The sequence below is a fragment of the Mytilus edulis genome, chromosome 1 (genome assembly GCF_963676685.1).
Source record: "Mytilus edulis chromosome 1, xbMytEdul2.2, whole genome shotgun sequence".
Classification (NCBI taxonomy): Eukaryota; Metazoa; Mollusca; class Bivalvia; order Mytilida; family Mytilidae; genus Mytilus; species Mytilus edulis.
Genome location: NC_092344.1, coordinates 77,825,806 through 77,841,705, shown reverse-complemented (window position 1 = coordinate 77,841,705; position 15,900 = coordinate 77,825,806). Strand labels below are relative to the sequence as shown.

General features: G+C 32.8%; 1 long non-coding RNA gene across 8 annotated transcripts; it reads left to right on the top strand.

Moving 5' to 3' along the window:
• The first annotated feature begins 2,623 nt into the window (after positions 1-2,623).
• On the top strand, positions 2,624-13,819 carry LOC139490739 (uncharacterized). 8 transcript variants are annotated; one of them, XR_011656390.1, is made up of 6 exons: positions 2,679-2,693; positions 3,207-3,239; positions 4,402-4,427; positions 5,275-5,323; positions 11,544-11,643; positions 13,296-13,819. It is a non-coding gene; the product is annotated as an uncharacterized lncRNA (long non-coding RNA). The 8 variants fall into 8 exon arrangements; XR_011656387.1 differs by lacking the exon at positions 4,402-4,427 and having other exon boundaries at positions 2,647-2,693; XR_011656383.1 differs by lacking the exons at positions 2,679-2,693; positions 3,207-3,239 and adding an exon at positions 2,730-2,994.
• The last annotated feature ends 2,081 nt before the right edge of the window (positions 13,820-15,900 follow it).

Sequence of the window (15,900 nt, the reverse complement as noted above, 5' to 3'; positions counted from 1 at the left end):
ATGTCAACACCGAAGTGCTGACTACTGGGCTTGTGATACCATCGGGGACGAAACGTCCACCAGCAGTGGCATCGACCCAGTGGTGTAAATAATCATCAAAGGTGCCGGGATTATAATTTAGTACACCACATGCGCGTATCGTCTTCATGAGACTCATCAGTGACGCTCAGATTAAAATAGTTATAAAGTCAAACAATTACAAAGTTGAAGAGCATTGAGGAACCAAAATTCTAAAAAGTTGTGCCAAATACGTCTAAGATAATCTATTCCTGGGATAAGAAAATCCTTACTTTTTCGAAAAATTTAAAGTTTTGTCAACAAGAAATTTATAAAAGTGATCACATTATTGATATTTATGTCAACACCAAAGTGCTTACCACTGGGCTGATGATACCCTCGGGGACCAGCAGTGGCATCGACCCAGTGGTGTTAATAGTTATCAAATGCACCAGGATTATAATTTAGTACGTCCGACGCGCGTTTCGTCTACATAAGACTCATCAGTGACGCTCATGTCAAAATAGTTATAAAGCCAATTAAGTACAAAGTTGAAGAGCATGAGTAAATGTGCCTTGCTCAAATTTTATACCTGGTATTTATGATGAGTATATTTACAACCATTGTGTCGATGCCACTGCTGGTGGAGTTTTTATTTCCTGATAGGATCATTAGCCCAGTGGTCAGCACTTCTGTGTTTACATGAATTATCATTGATATGTTCATAATTATAAATGAACTGTTTACAAAACACAGAAGTGGTGACTACTGGGCTGGTGACATCCTCGAGGAGGAATCCTCCTCCAGAAGTGACTTCGAATTTAGGGCTGATAAAACATAATTTGATAGTACGTAGTACAAATAAATTTCTATAGACACTGTGTTCATTAGAGACAACAGTATTTAAAGAGAGACGAAATATACCAAAGGGTCATTTAAACTTATAAGTCGACAATAAACTGACAATACCTTGGCTAATAAAGAAAAATAAGATCCTGCTGTACATGTGGCACCGGCCTTGTTACTCATGCTGGTAAAAACCCAGTAATTCGTCTAATTCGGTACGTCACATTCGGGGTAAAGGGGATTGGATTGTAGTTACGGCAATTAAAACTGAATCACTTTCATCTGTGAAAATAAACTCCTCATAGATACCCAGACTAAATTTTGTATATACGCCAGACGCGCGTTTCGTCTACAAAAAACTCATCAGTGACCCTCGAATGCAAAAATGTTAAAAAGGTCAAATAAAGTACGAAGTTGAAGAGCATTGAGGACCAAAATTCCTAAAAGTTTTGCCAAATTCAGCTAAGGTAATCTATGTCTGAGGTAGAAAAGCCTTAGTATTTCAAAAATTCTAAATTTTGTGAACAGTTAATTTATAAATATAACCATATCAATGATAATTCATGTCAGCACAAAAAAGTGCTGACTACTGGGCTGGTGATACCCTTGGATTATCCCTAAAGGCCATTCAACTCATGATGGCGTCCGTAAAATTTACGAATGGATGATTTCAACTTCACCACTTGGAACTATTGGTTTAACAACTTCCTCGTCTCCGCATGCAGGCGCTGGTGGAATGTTTCTACATAGTAATTGACTGACCCTCATTGTCAATTTCTATATGACTGTCAAGATATGAGGCAGACTCAGCTTATTGCATCCCTTATCTCAAGTTCGATGGGATAGACGCTTCAACATAGTCACGCATTTTGAATCATTTAGTGATATAACATCATCTATTTAGCAGACAGTAAAGTTAAAGGATATTGATAACTTCCTTTCTTTCTTCAAAAGATATCCTGTATGTAGTCAGTCTTATATAGGAGAACAAGTCGGCAAGAATAGAGGCACAGTTGGATCGCACTGAAATGCCAATTGTTTTTTTTTAAAAACGTAATCCTAACGTGATATATATGTTGTCAATCAAAATATCGAGCATCTTGATAATGTCAAATTCAGAGAAATCTTTGTTAGAATCAGAGTGATATTTTACAAAGTAGGTTGTATCGATCCCTCCCCAAGACAAATGTTTGTATCGACGACGGCCATCATTTTTTTGTTATGAAACAAAGCAGGACAAACTTTTTAAATTTATCTTTCATTTTGGAATGGGAAATACTTCTGTAAAGAGTAGAATCGTCAAATGTTTTAATATTATAAAATTCACACCCCCTCTAGAATAGGTAATGTCACCATTACTTTGAAGCCTGACTTTGATTGTGGATTACTATTAACATGATTAAATTACAAGGCGCGTATTATTTTCTTTGGAACAATTAAAACCAAATCCTCGGACATTGAAGGAAAATATCTTTTCATAATGTTTTACAAATGCAAATTCATTAATGTTTAAAATTTAATCTTCAACACTATGGGAACATATATAAATTAATCATATAAATGTGCAGATATAAATCGTTCATTACCATTAAAGCCCCAATTGTAAATTTTATCTTTAATATATATTGCACAATAAATGGAAAAAACACAATCGAGTATAATGTTTACGACAAAAAACAACAACAATTGATTACCCGTTTTTGAACAATTACAATCACTAACTAGGAATGCGAATTGTGTAATTTTAAAACTAATTATAACAATTAGTTTCTACAATCGTAAATTTGCGTGACATTTAAACAAAAGGAAAATGAACAGTATAGGAATATTTATTTAGAAAGTGAATAGATGTAAGTTTACATATATGTACATTTGTTTTTTAGAATATTCAAACTAAAGCAGTGAATGTGATTAAGGATTAAAAAAAAGAAAACTCATGACTGAGATGACAGGGTTTGAACGATTGATTCAACACTATTGCGACCTAAAATAATAAAGCGAAAACATTAAATGTTTGTAAATATATATGATCTTTCCGTTTTAAAGTGAAAAATAAAATTGCATCCGACAATTTCTTCCTGGTTTCAATGAACTACATTATAACTAACACCGATATTATTACGCATAGGAGATGAAATTCAATTTAAGAGGGTAAGCCAATCTAAATGATGTATGCACTAAGACAGTATTTTTAAATACTGTATTTGTGCATACATTTAGCTTCTTAAAAATTTTCGTGAATGTGAGAAGACTGACTTGATCAAAGACTTCATTTGGAAATAATGCTTTTTCCCCTATGCATATGCTAATTCTGTGTTATTGATAACCATATGATTTGGTTTTTTTTCTCTTTTATTTATAAGGACTAATAGATACATTTTTGATAAATGTTGAAGGTAAGAACCTCAGTTTTGTACATATTTTTCAATTTTTCTTCTGTAAGCAGCAAATATTAACATCTTTTATTATTGATATTAATGTGACTGTGACACCCTTCACACCATTTGGCAATGCTTGTTTTCTTATGAATTAACACAATTTTATTAGGACGTTTACCGAAGAAAAAAATATACTTAAATAACAAACTTCGAGAAAAATTCAAAACAGAATTTCCGTAATCAAAAGGCAAAATCAAAAGTTCAAGCATATCAAACGAATGGATAACAACAGAGGGACGAAAGATACCAGAGGGACAGTCAACTGTCATATACCTGACTTGGTACATGCATTTTCTTATGTAGAAAGGGGTAGATCAAACCTGGTTTTATAGCTAGCTAAACACCCCCACTTGTATGACAATCGCAATTAGCATTTACAAACGCATTTGTCATCTGTCAAACATATGTGACCAGCCACGACATATCAAGGCTTATGGAGATAGAACGTCTTTGTGAGAAAAACGCCATTAACTATATGTGACTAGCCACTTCCAAGCTTAGGAGGGTACACTGTCTAAAATTAGCTTTTTGTATATTTATCTAGAATATTCCGAAACAAACCTCTCTGTCATGTTATTATGACATATTTGTTGTAATAGCAATGAAACGAGTCATTTCGAATATCGGTATGAAAATGAGACTGTTCTATGACGGCTTTTATTTATTGAAGGCACTAATTTATAAAATACAAAATTATTGTATTTATTGGCTCTAAGTAATGTTCAAAAGCGTATTTGAATAAAATTTCAAAGACTTAAATTTACTTTAATACAAACAATTCTTAGCTCTTTTTTAGAACATGTAATTTAAACTTGTTGAAATGAAGTTAAATTAGATTAAAGTAAGCTTTAAGAATTCCTTTTTTTTAATTCGTCTTTTAATTATATTTATCATGCATGTCTCTAAACATAGTATGCGACGCGTATCAGTTTATAAGTAGGTGTTCTCATATATGCATTTGATACGGTGCATTTATTATGGTTATATTTCAGACTCCATTTATGAAAGTTAATTTATAAAGCAGAACATTTTTTTAGAACATGTTATTTAAACTTGTTGAAATGAAGTTAGTTTAAAACTTGTCAAAGTAAGCTTAAAGAATTCCTTTTTTTTATTTTAGATTTATTATGCATGTCTCTATACTTAGTAAGTATGCGACGCGTAACAGTTTATAAGTAGGTGTTCTCTTATATGCATTTTATACAGTGCATTTGTTAAGGATATAGTTTAGATTTCATTTATGAAAGGACATTTATAGAGCAGAAATTTGATTTTTTTTTTGTATCAATTCAAAATGTAGATTCAAATATTCAAACGATAAAGTAAAACTTCTTCAAAACTTATATATGATGTATAGTTCGGCGTCAGCAAAAAAGAAGCCAAGGCAAGTGTTTATCTCTTCTTCACAAATACGTATTTCATTGAATCTCGATATTTATCATGTTTATAATTTTTCTTACAATGACGTTCGACCTTCATAAGCCTGCACATGTCATGGCGGGTCATACATATGAAAATGAAACAACAGCTAATATACAACGATAGTTTTGATGTTTTTATCTAATTTTGAGACGATACAATTCAATGTCTATCAATATGAAAAAGAAAACTGTATTAGAGCATCACATGAACTCTTAAGGAACGACACAGGATCAAAACATAACTGAAGCGTCTTTTGCTATGCACAGATGCATGACCCTATTCAGGAACATTGACACTATCGGGAAGAAGACAAAACTGGCCAATTTATAGATCTAAAACAAGAAGAAATTTGTATCTAGTTCCGATTACGTAGATAAATCAAAAGTTTTGATATTATCGCAAACTTTCAATTAATGTGATTGAATATTTTAAAGAAGATATTTCGAATACATTTGTTGTTTCCTATAGTTATTGTGACACTCGTTTGGCATACATTAGATTTAAGAACGAGCGGTATCAGATTTCAGTTGTAAGCATAATAACCGATTACAAAACCAGATTTCTTTTTCAGGATCCTAATTCTAGAGGAAATGACTCTCTGAAAAAACATTTATAAATTAGTAAGTTTGATACTCTTTTGAATTTATATATCATTTAATCAGTTTTGAACCAATGTAATACATATAATTTCATAATACCAAATTTAAAACTAAAAATCGTGAGTATGTCTTTCGCTAGTACAGTAAATATTTTTTTTTTAATATTTGAAAAAGGTTTCAACTACTTAAAGACGAATTCATTTTAAAACAAAATATATCCAAGGACCATCAATGAACATATGAATTCATTTCACGTACTATTGTCATCTAAAAGACATCTTTTACTTTGCCAAATAAGCAGAGGTTTTACTAGTCATACAACTAGGTTCGATCCATCTTTTTTTCTGAAAATTTTCTGTACTAGTTTAGGAAAGTCACAAAGTCCGTTCTATGTAAATTGGCGTTTGTTTTCGTAGCAGTTCAGTGTTTCTATTGTTTCGTTTTTCCCCTCTCATAGTTGATGGGTTTCCCTCAGGTTTGGTTTGTGACCCGGATGTGTTTCAGTTAAATCGACTCATGATTATTGAACAATGGTATACTACTATTGCCTTTATTAAAACAAAAATGCCAAAAGCAACTATAAATAGATCATGTCACGACAACTTTACTGTTTCTTTCATTGTACTAGGAGACGGTAAAAGAGAAACGTTTCTTGTAATCGCTATTTATATGAAATGTTTACTGCAAGTTATCATGACGCATCCTCCATTCTATTTTAATTTTACTTTAGATTTGTTAAAATGTACTGTAAAGAGATTAACCAGGACTGTACTATATAAATTTATTTCGCCTTATTCAATTACGTTATTACGTAATGTGACATATTTCCAAAACTAAAGCTAATACTAAAACGTTTCACATGTTTCATGAAGAATTCACTTGAAAAAAGACAGATGTAAGTTTTTAATAATATATTGAAGTTTAATAGAGATAAAACCAACATAATAAATTGTCTTTTGAAAATAATATAATAAGTGGGGTAACCCCGTGGTTTGAGATTGACCAAACGATACCGTATAACTTTCATAACAATGTTCAAGATGTAGTTCAAAGTACAGCTCTGATGCAGAAATATAAAAAAATTAATGTTATAACTTCCATTAGGTTAAACTATATCTTAGTGGACTTACTAACTGGAGGGCCACACTAACCCAGTAGCCAGTATAGTGAAACTACGGATATTGTTTGATTAAAATGTGTTGCATATAATGAATATCCCAGGTGCATAAATCTGATTCCGGGATAAGTTTATTTTTGAATTTTTGTTTTGCATTTTATTACCATTTCAACCTTTTAATTAGATTTTGGATTTCGATATATATTGTGGAAGAATCATTAGTCATCGAACAACACTGCTTAGGGACGACACCAACACATCAATGAAGGATGAAAAACTTAATAGTTTGGGGGTGGGGATGTCAGTTTTGTTTAATTGACATCGATTTCAGATATATACTTATTGGTCACTCAATTTTTCCCATATTAAGTTTAGAAAGGGGGGGGGGGGGGTAGGGGGTCAGTGAAAAACTATATAAATTAATCTTTTTTTTTTATCCTACATTGAACTTTTGATGTCGTCCTTTACAAACTTTGCATTTTTAACCCCAGAAACATATTATCTTGGCTCTACTTGGAAAACACTTACGAAATTCGAGGTGCTCCGTCCTCTTCAGCTTCGTATTTTAAAACATTTAGTATTAAACAAAAAGACTTTTCTACACTTTACACAAGTATAGCCTATTTCAAACTAAAAGAAAAATTGAAAGAGTTGGTATTGCTTTGTTTCATAAAAAAGAATGGCGAACGTAGATACAAGTATCTTGTCTTGGGGAGGGATAAATCCTTCTTTGTAAAGAATCCTTCTGTTACGTTTGGAGGACGTGTTTTTCAACAGACTGTCGGCATTCCAATGGACACCAATTGTGTCCCTCTTCCTGTCGACCTGTTCCTTTATATTATGAAGCTGACTTTATACAGGAACTTCTTAGGATGAAAGATAAGAATTTATCAATATCCTTTAACTTTACTTTCCGCTATATAGATGATGTTCTCTCAATGAATAGTTCACATCTATACCATTAAACTAGAGATAAGGATACAACAGATACAGTTAAGTCATATAAAAAAAAGAAGATGTGGTATGATTGCCAATGAGACAACTGTCCACAATAGACCAAAATGACACAGACATTAACAACTATAGGTCACCGTACGTCCTTCAACAATGAGCAAAGCCCATACCGCATAGTCGGCTATAAAAGGCCCCGATAAGACAATGTAAAACAATTCAAACGAGAAAACTAACGGCCTTATTTATATAAAAAAATGAACGAAAAACAAAAATGTAACACATAAACAAACGACAACATCTGAATAACAGGCTCCTGACTTGGAACAGGCACATACTTAAATAATGTGGCGGGGTTAAACATGTTAGCGGGATCCCAACCCTCACCCTAACCTGGGACATTGGTATAGTAGTACAACATAAGAACGAACTATAAAAATCAGTTGAAAAAGGCTAAACTCATCAGATGGACAAAAATACAAGTGGAGGTGGCAGGGTACTTGTACATCCCGACAACAAAAAGACACTAGGAACAGATCTGAGAGTACTCGCAGTTATCTGACAGCTAGTTCAAAGCCACTAACAACTAATAAAAAAATCATGCATGCATCTAAGACTAGACTATCAATCCGTACACATTCAACCTCCAATGAATTTAGTGTAAAGACGTCATAAACAGCCAGAGAAAAACATGACCTTGTGTAATGCCAAGTTACAGGTATCGACAGATTGTAGATCCATGAATGTGTATATGTATATAACATAATAGTAATATTTAGTTTGCTTTTAATTTACTGATAACAAAATCATATCTTGACTTACATCTAGAAATTGACAATGAGAGTCGGTTGTAAACAAAACTTTACTACAAAAGAGATGATTTCAGCTTCCAAATCGTGAACTTTCCATTTTTATGTAGCAACATTCCAGCAGCGCCGGCATACAGAGTATATATCTCACAATTGATACGTTATACCCGGGCTTGTATGTCCTATTATGATTTCCTTGATAGAGGATTGCTGCTAATAAGGGAGCTAATAAACCAAGATTTCTAAATGTTACAGTTGCATGCAATCATCCCTTCGTAAACTTTACAGACGCCATTACAAGTTGGTTGACCGTTAATTCGTTTCACAGATGATTTCGGACATGTTCCTTATGTCGTAACTACAATCTCATTCCCTTTTCATGAATGTGAATACCAAATTAGACTATTAACCGGATTTGAAATAATATGCTTACCCTTCCGGAGCACCTGAGATCACCCCCAGTTTGGTTTTCTATGTTATGTGTTATGTGTTGTGTTCTATTATTTGTCTGTTTGTCATTTTATTTTTTAACCCTGGCGTTGTCAGTTTATTTTCGATCTATGAGTTTGACTTTTCTTCTGGTATCTTTCGCCCTTCTTTTATTAAGCCGTTCTAACCATTTTGATTCGAACGTCATTGATGAGTGTTCTGTAGATTGAACGCGCGTTTGGCGTATACAACTTTAAGCCTTATATCTATAATGAGTTTATTTATGAAATGCTTCTATTGCAATATGTCATCGACAATATACATCATTTACTCCCCATGATGTCTCTATTAATGAACTTCTGTCATTTATACAAAAGCAGTAAGGTATTCATCACAATCTCATGAAGTTTTATTCACTTCTCCTTATCAAGACTAGCATCGTTAATGGTATGTTATCTTTATAGGGATATTCATGTTTATAGGTACATTTTGATTTTCCCTCTGAAAAGAAACCAACATTTTCTCAATTGTACAGTTCCTTTGACCATGATAAGACTGGCGTGCCTATTCATTAAGATGCTGAATATTTAGGAATTATTGGTAATGCTTCTAAAGGACTATCATATAAAGAAATTTGCAGAAATCGGTATACATCTACGAATTAGGATTTGTAATTAAACTTACAAGTAGCGTTTTAAACTTGGGTCGTTTCAAAGTGAAAATATGAACTGTCGGTTCAAAACAAAGACTACATCCTATTATGCTTTCTCTATAGTTGAACGAAGGGAATTGAGAGGAATTTCGATAAAATAAAGTTTTGTGACAGCTTGGGGTGGAATAAGAACAACTCGGACCAAAGAGAAATCGGACTTAGACACTTTGGAACTCTTTTCTACATAAGAAAATGCCTGTCCCATTTCAGGCATATAAAAGTTGTTATCCATTCCTTTTGGTGTGTTTGAGCTTTTATTTTGCCAGTTGATTAGGGACTTTCCTTTTTTTAATTAACCTCGGAGTTCAGTATTTCTATAGACAGATCGGACCAGTTTAAAACGCTTTTCAGACCATTGGCTCTTCGTAGTTTTTACGTTTAATATTATTTTGAATATTTTGTCAAGATTTGTGTCTTCTCAGTTTCCGCTAACTGCCATCACAGTTTGACGCATTTCAAAAGGTTCTGTTACTGTAAATTATTTCTGCCTAACGAGATCAATAAAATAAAAGAAAGCAAACCAGAAATATCTTTCAAGGCAATGAAAATATAAATCAGATATATATTCGTCTTAACATATAGGGGCCCTTGTTGTAATGAATAATCCTAAAATCTATCACGATGGTTGAAATACCTTTTACCGTCAGCCGCCAAATTGTAATGTTCGACTATCGTCAGCTTGATTTAATTTTATACTGCTGTTCATCAAATTACCCTGATTTGACAGAGGTCTCAATTATTTAAACGTTATCGTTATAATTGGGAAAAATACCATGGTTCATCAAAATCAGTTATTTTTTATATCTTCATAGAGAAATGAACTCTATGTTTCTTCAAGGAGATTTTGGTGGCCGGTTAAGGCCATTTCGCGTTTTCGCGCTTTCGCCCTTCATATTCTATAGAGCAAAAACGCGAAAACGCAAAATCGCAAATTCGAAAACGCGAAGTCGAAAACGCGAAAAGGCGAAATATCTTTTCTTTCTGATTTCGCGTTTTCGCGTTTTCGACTTCGCCTTTTCCCATTTTCGCGTTTTCGACTTCGGGATTACGCGTTTTCGCGATTTTGCATTTCGCGATTCCGCGTTTTCGCGTTTTCTCGTTTTCGCGATTTCGCGTTTTTGACTTCGCGTTTTCGCCCTATATAATATGAAGGGCGAAAACGCCAAAACGCGAAATGGCCTTAACCGGCCACCATAGTATATACTTTTTTTTATGTGAATTATTGCAATTACTAAAGTAAAATTTAAGAGAAGTTTGCTTATAGATTAGATTCATACTAAAAGTCATACTCTCTTAAAAAGACAATAGGCAACATAACTGCGAATAGCTTTGAAATGAATAATTAATACCAGTATATAAATCCTTCAACAAATAAGTACACGAGTTATTGAAATGAAAAAAAGTTCTTAAATGGAACAATATAACGTATTGCTTATCTGTATTTGGCAAAACTTTTAGGAATTTTGGTCCTCAATGCTCTTCAACTTCCTACTTTTTTTTGCCTTTATAATTTTTTTAGGGATTCGAGCGTCACTGATGAGTCTTTTGAAGACGAAACGAGCGTCTGGCGTAAATACAAAATTTAATCCTGGTATCTATGTTGAGTTTATATCTAATAACATTCCTCATGTACGACTGAATTTTACATTCAATACAAAGATGTTAAAATTATTAATATCACACCAGTAAAAAGTAAAATACAAAAGAATCCAGACTCAAAACAGTAAGACATCTAACCCCACCGATCTGAGGAACAAAATTTAAAGTTTGATACAAAAAGAATCATTTATGCTTACAAATTAAAATGCATTAACAAACGTATACTAACAGACGTAATGCACAAGAGGTATACTAGAAAAAAATATCTCAAGATTGGATTTTTATGAAAACTTACATTTTTAAGCAAGGTATTTATCCTATATGGTTAGTTATATTTATCATTAATGGTTCGTTATATATGCTTTCAATTTAATGACATGCTTTATTGTAGAAACTCCTCCTCTAATAAAGCTGCGTTTAATTGCAGAACTTCCTTCAATGATAGCATGCTTCCTTGATGGTTATCTCTCAAAAAAGCTGCGTTTTAATTGCATAACTTCCTCCAATTATTGCATACTCCCTTGATGGCTATCTCTTATAAAGGTGAGTTTGATTGCAGAACTTTCTCGAATGTTTGCAGGCTCCCTTGATAGATATCTTTAATAAAGCTCCTTTTAATTGCAGGACTTCCCCCAATGATTTCATGCTCCCTTGATGGCTATACATTTGTTCAATCCTGTCCAGTTGGTTGCTGTGGAAGCAGTTGTTGTCAAGAAAACGAATTGTATGTAAAGTAACGAATAATAGATGAGAAAAGAGAAAACATTTAGTTGTTTTTGTCATTCTTCAATTAATCACTACATGTACATATGTATCGTTTTTCTTATCTCCTGCACACAATATACGAAAGCATATATAAAAATAGAAGCACTCGGTGCATACGTCACGGTTTGAAACGCTGACAGTATCTAGGTTAATTCATCCGTTACCCAAAGAGTGTTTTCCTAAATTAATCGAACTTTAACACCAATGTAACGCAAATTAAAAATGTGCATCTAATATTTTTGAAAATTGTATGTTATATTTTCATGCTTGAAATGTGTCGAACAATTTCTTTTCATGTTCTAAAAAAGAAGCAACAGATATAAAAGCGACATTCATTCTAATGAGTAGAAATAAACTGACAACGTCATGGCTTAAAAAGAAAAAAGCCAAACAGCCAAACAATAGTACACTAAACACAACATAGAAAATTATAGACTGAGCACATGAAACCCATAAAATCTGAGAGTGATCTTAGGGTAAACAGATAGTGTCCCACATATGCCACCCGTCATGTTGCTCATGTTAGTACACATCTGATTAGAAGTTTAATTTGGTAGGTCATATTCGGGGGAAAGGGGTTGGGATTTTGGTAACGACATTTGGAGAATATCCACTATAATATATATTCCTTACCGGTCAACCTACTCGTGATGGCATACGTAAATTTACAAAGGAATAATTGCAACTTCACCTCTTGAAACTCTTTGTTTAGAACTTCCTTATAAGCAAGAAAATCATGATAGGAAATACATGCTCTGGAATATCGTAAGAACTGTGAGATATATATATACTCCGTTATCTAATTTGAGTCATCTGAAATCTTAAAGTGTTTTTAAACATTATTCAAATTTCTTTATAATTTTATACAGATCTAAAATATGCATCTCAAACTGATGACCGACTTACTTTTCCCCTTCGGTCATTTTTCTTATTTAGTTCTCTAGCGGTTACATAGTTTATATGTGTAATCTCTTATATAAAATTTTCCCTACTTTGCATTTGGGACATTAATATCCCAATTATGATTTCATTCAGCTAGCTACGAAAGACGAAGCCTCTATAAAATGTAAATATTGTCATGATTAGTTATATCTGGCTTCATCGCTTTAGAGATAAAATCATTATTTAGTTTTAGAATGCATTCATGACATTATTCACGCCTTGTATTGGATCCTGAATCCCAAATATTACTTTATTCCAATACCTATCAAAACAAGAGGGAGATAAAAAGTAGAATCACAAAAATACTGAACTCCGAAGAAAATTCAAAACGGAAAGTCCCTTATCAAATGACAAAATCAAAAGCTCAAACACATGAAACAAATGGACAACAACTGCCATATTCCTGACTTGGTACAGGCATTTTCTTAGATAGAAAAGCCAACACAACATACAAATCTTGTTTTTATTTGGCGTCAGTTCTATCAAACTATATGTCATTTAGTCTGATAATTTTCTTAACATTCATAATAAACATATATAAATGCATTTAGTTGGTTGCGCCTTTGACAAAAGGCAGCAGATTAGAACTTTTAGAATTTCCCATCTCTACCAGAGATCAGAGAACGAGAGTGTAAACCTAATTAATCTTTCTATATGTATTCATTTCAGGTTTGGAGGTGAGTTAACAGGAATTATAACAGGATCGCTGGCGTTCTTGTTGTTTATCATAATTACTCTGATACTTGTTTGGTATAAATCAGATGATAGGAACAGAAGTAGAAGGAAATATATTTCAATAGTATGACATAAAATAAGACAACCAACGACGAAACAGTTCAACATTTTTTTCCGACTTATTGATGTTCACATCGAGGCAATGTGACAGCTGATGTTACTTGATCATTCTCCAAATAGATATAGGATCCAAATTATTAAAGACTTGCTTGGAAATATCAGACACACATTCTGTTTGAGGAGATACATATCAATGCTGAAAAGTTATAAAAATTGAAAAGCAATAATTATAACTATGTTCTCCAAAACATGACATTCTTTTATAAACCGTGATCTAAATGTGTTGTTTGACTTTAAATAAAGTTTTCTCATCGAAAGGGGAACCTATCAAGATATTACTTATTTCCCTCATTATATCCATTATTATTGTTTTGTAAACTTTAGAAAATATTTTATATAATATAGTTCCATTCATTTCGCTCCTCTGCGCACCAGTGTTATCAGAAATGATGGCTTAATCTGTCAAGGGTGGAGATGAGGGGAATTGATCGTTACGCTTGGCTAGCGAAGATGAGTTCCATTATCTTTCACAAAATATGTATGGCGACCCTTAAGTCATTACTAGATACTAGCCTTTCTAAAGTTTAAGATATTTTGGTTTTATAACTTAATGAGGACACATTTGCGTCTGATAACGAGCGACCAAGCAGACCTTTTTTTGTTTTTAAAATAGTTAATTTCTTTTGGTATTTCTTCGTAAAAGGTATAAAAGGTATAAATGCTGCATTTTAGAGCTATTATTTGTTCCATTCTGATCAAAATCAAAATGCCTTGCTAGCAAAATTTGGTTAGATGTTTGCTTAATAAATGCAACAGTAGTATAACTCTGTTTGAAAGTCATAAATCGATTGAGGGAAAACAAATCCGGGTTACAAACTCAACTGAGGTAAACACATCAACTATGAGAGGAAAACAACGAAACGACAGAAACACTGAAGTGCAACAAAAACAACTTTAACATAGTAATAAAGATTGACACCTAAATGCAATGGGTAGGCGGAGCAACAGTCTGTTTACATACTTCAAAGATTTGATTGAACAATTAATATCTTATTGTTTTACGTCAAATTAAATCAAATCAACAGTTAGTTACTCCGCCTACCGATTCATTTGATGTTGGTTTAAAACAAGAAGATGTGGTATGATTGCAAATGCAACAACTGTCCACAAGAGACCAAAATGACATGGTGTCAATCTCAACTACAATGTTTGAGGAAATTCCAAAAATAGTTTGCAAGTAAAGCATTTAAACTTTTGATGAAATGTGGGGTAAACCTCAGTGAAACAACGACCTAGCAAAAAAAAAACACCTTAAGGGCACATTAACATACAATTGACAGAATTGTGCTTCCTCAATAGTCTAAATATCAAACTTGAAAAAAAGACATCAAATGAAGTCTTTGAAAAATTTGCAGTTTTTACCATTCGATTATTTTGATTATGTTTTCGACAAACTGCGAACTGAGTTTGAAATAGAAATACATCTTTATCATATTTTTCGTATGCCTCGTTCACACGGACATTTAATTCGAATTGAATTCGAATCGAATGCGAATCGAATTCGCTAATCGCGTTCACACACTCTTCTTTTTTAATTCGAATTGATTCGAATTCGCTAATTCGAATAACTCAATTCGAATAAAAATACGTTTTTGTTAATACGAATTAAAAATTAACGTCGTTTGGAATGTAAAGCGCGAATTGTAATTTGAATTAGAATTGACGTTAGGACGTAAAACGTTTCGAATGCGAATTAAACTAATTCGAATTAGTAAATGCGAATCGAATTCGAATTACGTGTGAACTCAGCATAAGTAGTCCAACAATGCCATGTGCAAATATAACCATGGTAATGTACTTCACAATATAACCCAAAAAAAACATATATTAATATACGAATGACAGTCAAATGCGATTTGTCATTGTTTTGAAAGTTTATCTAATTTGCGAAGTACAAGAAATATGTTCGTAGACTTGTTTAAGTCCTTAACAAATTTAAGACTTGCTTTAAAGGTTTTTAAAGTTCGATTGGTATCTCAATGACAACACATTTCCATATAAGCTATATATTGTTACTAGAAAATAGTAACCACGATTGCAAAATTTCTATATGTCATTTTTTAAATGCATCAGTTTGTCGGTGAGAAAACATGGTACTAGTATTTTTCGGTAATCAGAATTCTTCTTCCATCATAGAATCTATAAATGAAACTTGCAAAAACTTTGAAAGAATAAACTTAAAGACTTTCATTGGATAAAATTTAGAAAGTGTGTGTTTTAATAGAAAGAATGTGTTTGATAAAATTGAGTAGTTTGGTTGATCAGTGGATAAAGCCTGAGTTAGAAAGTTCAAGAGTTATGTGCGGACCTTTTATTGTAAACATTTCGAAAAGTACCACTTGTTTTGATGATATATTTAAGTTCGTTTGTCAACTTGTTCTTTACACAAGGATTGCAAATTTTCTGAGAATGTATCGCG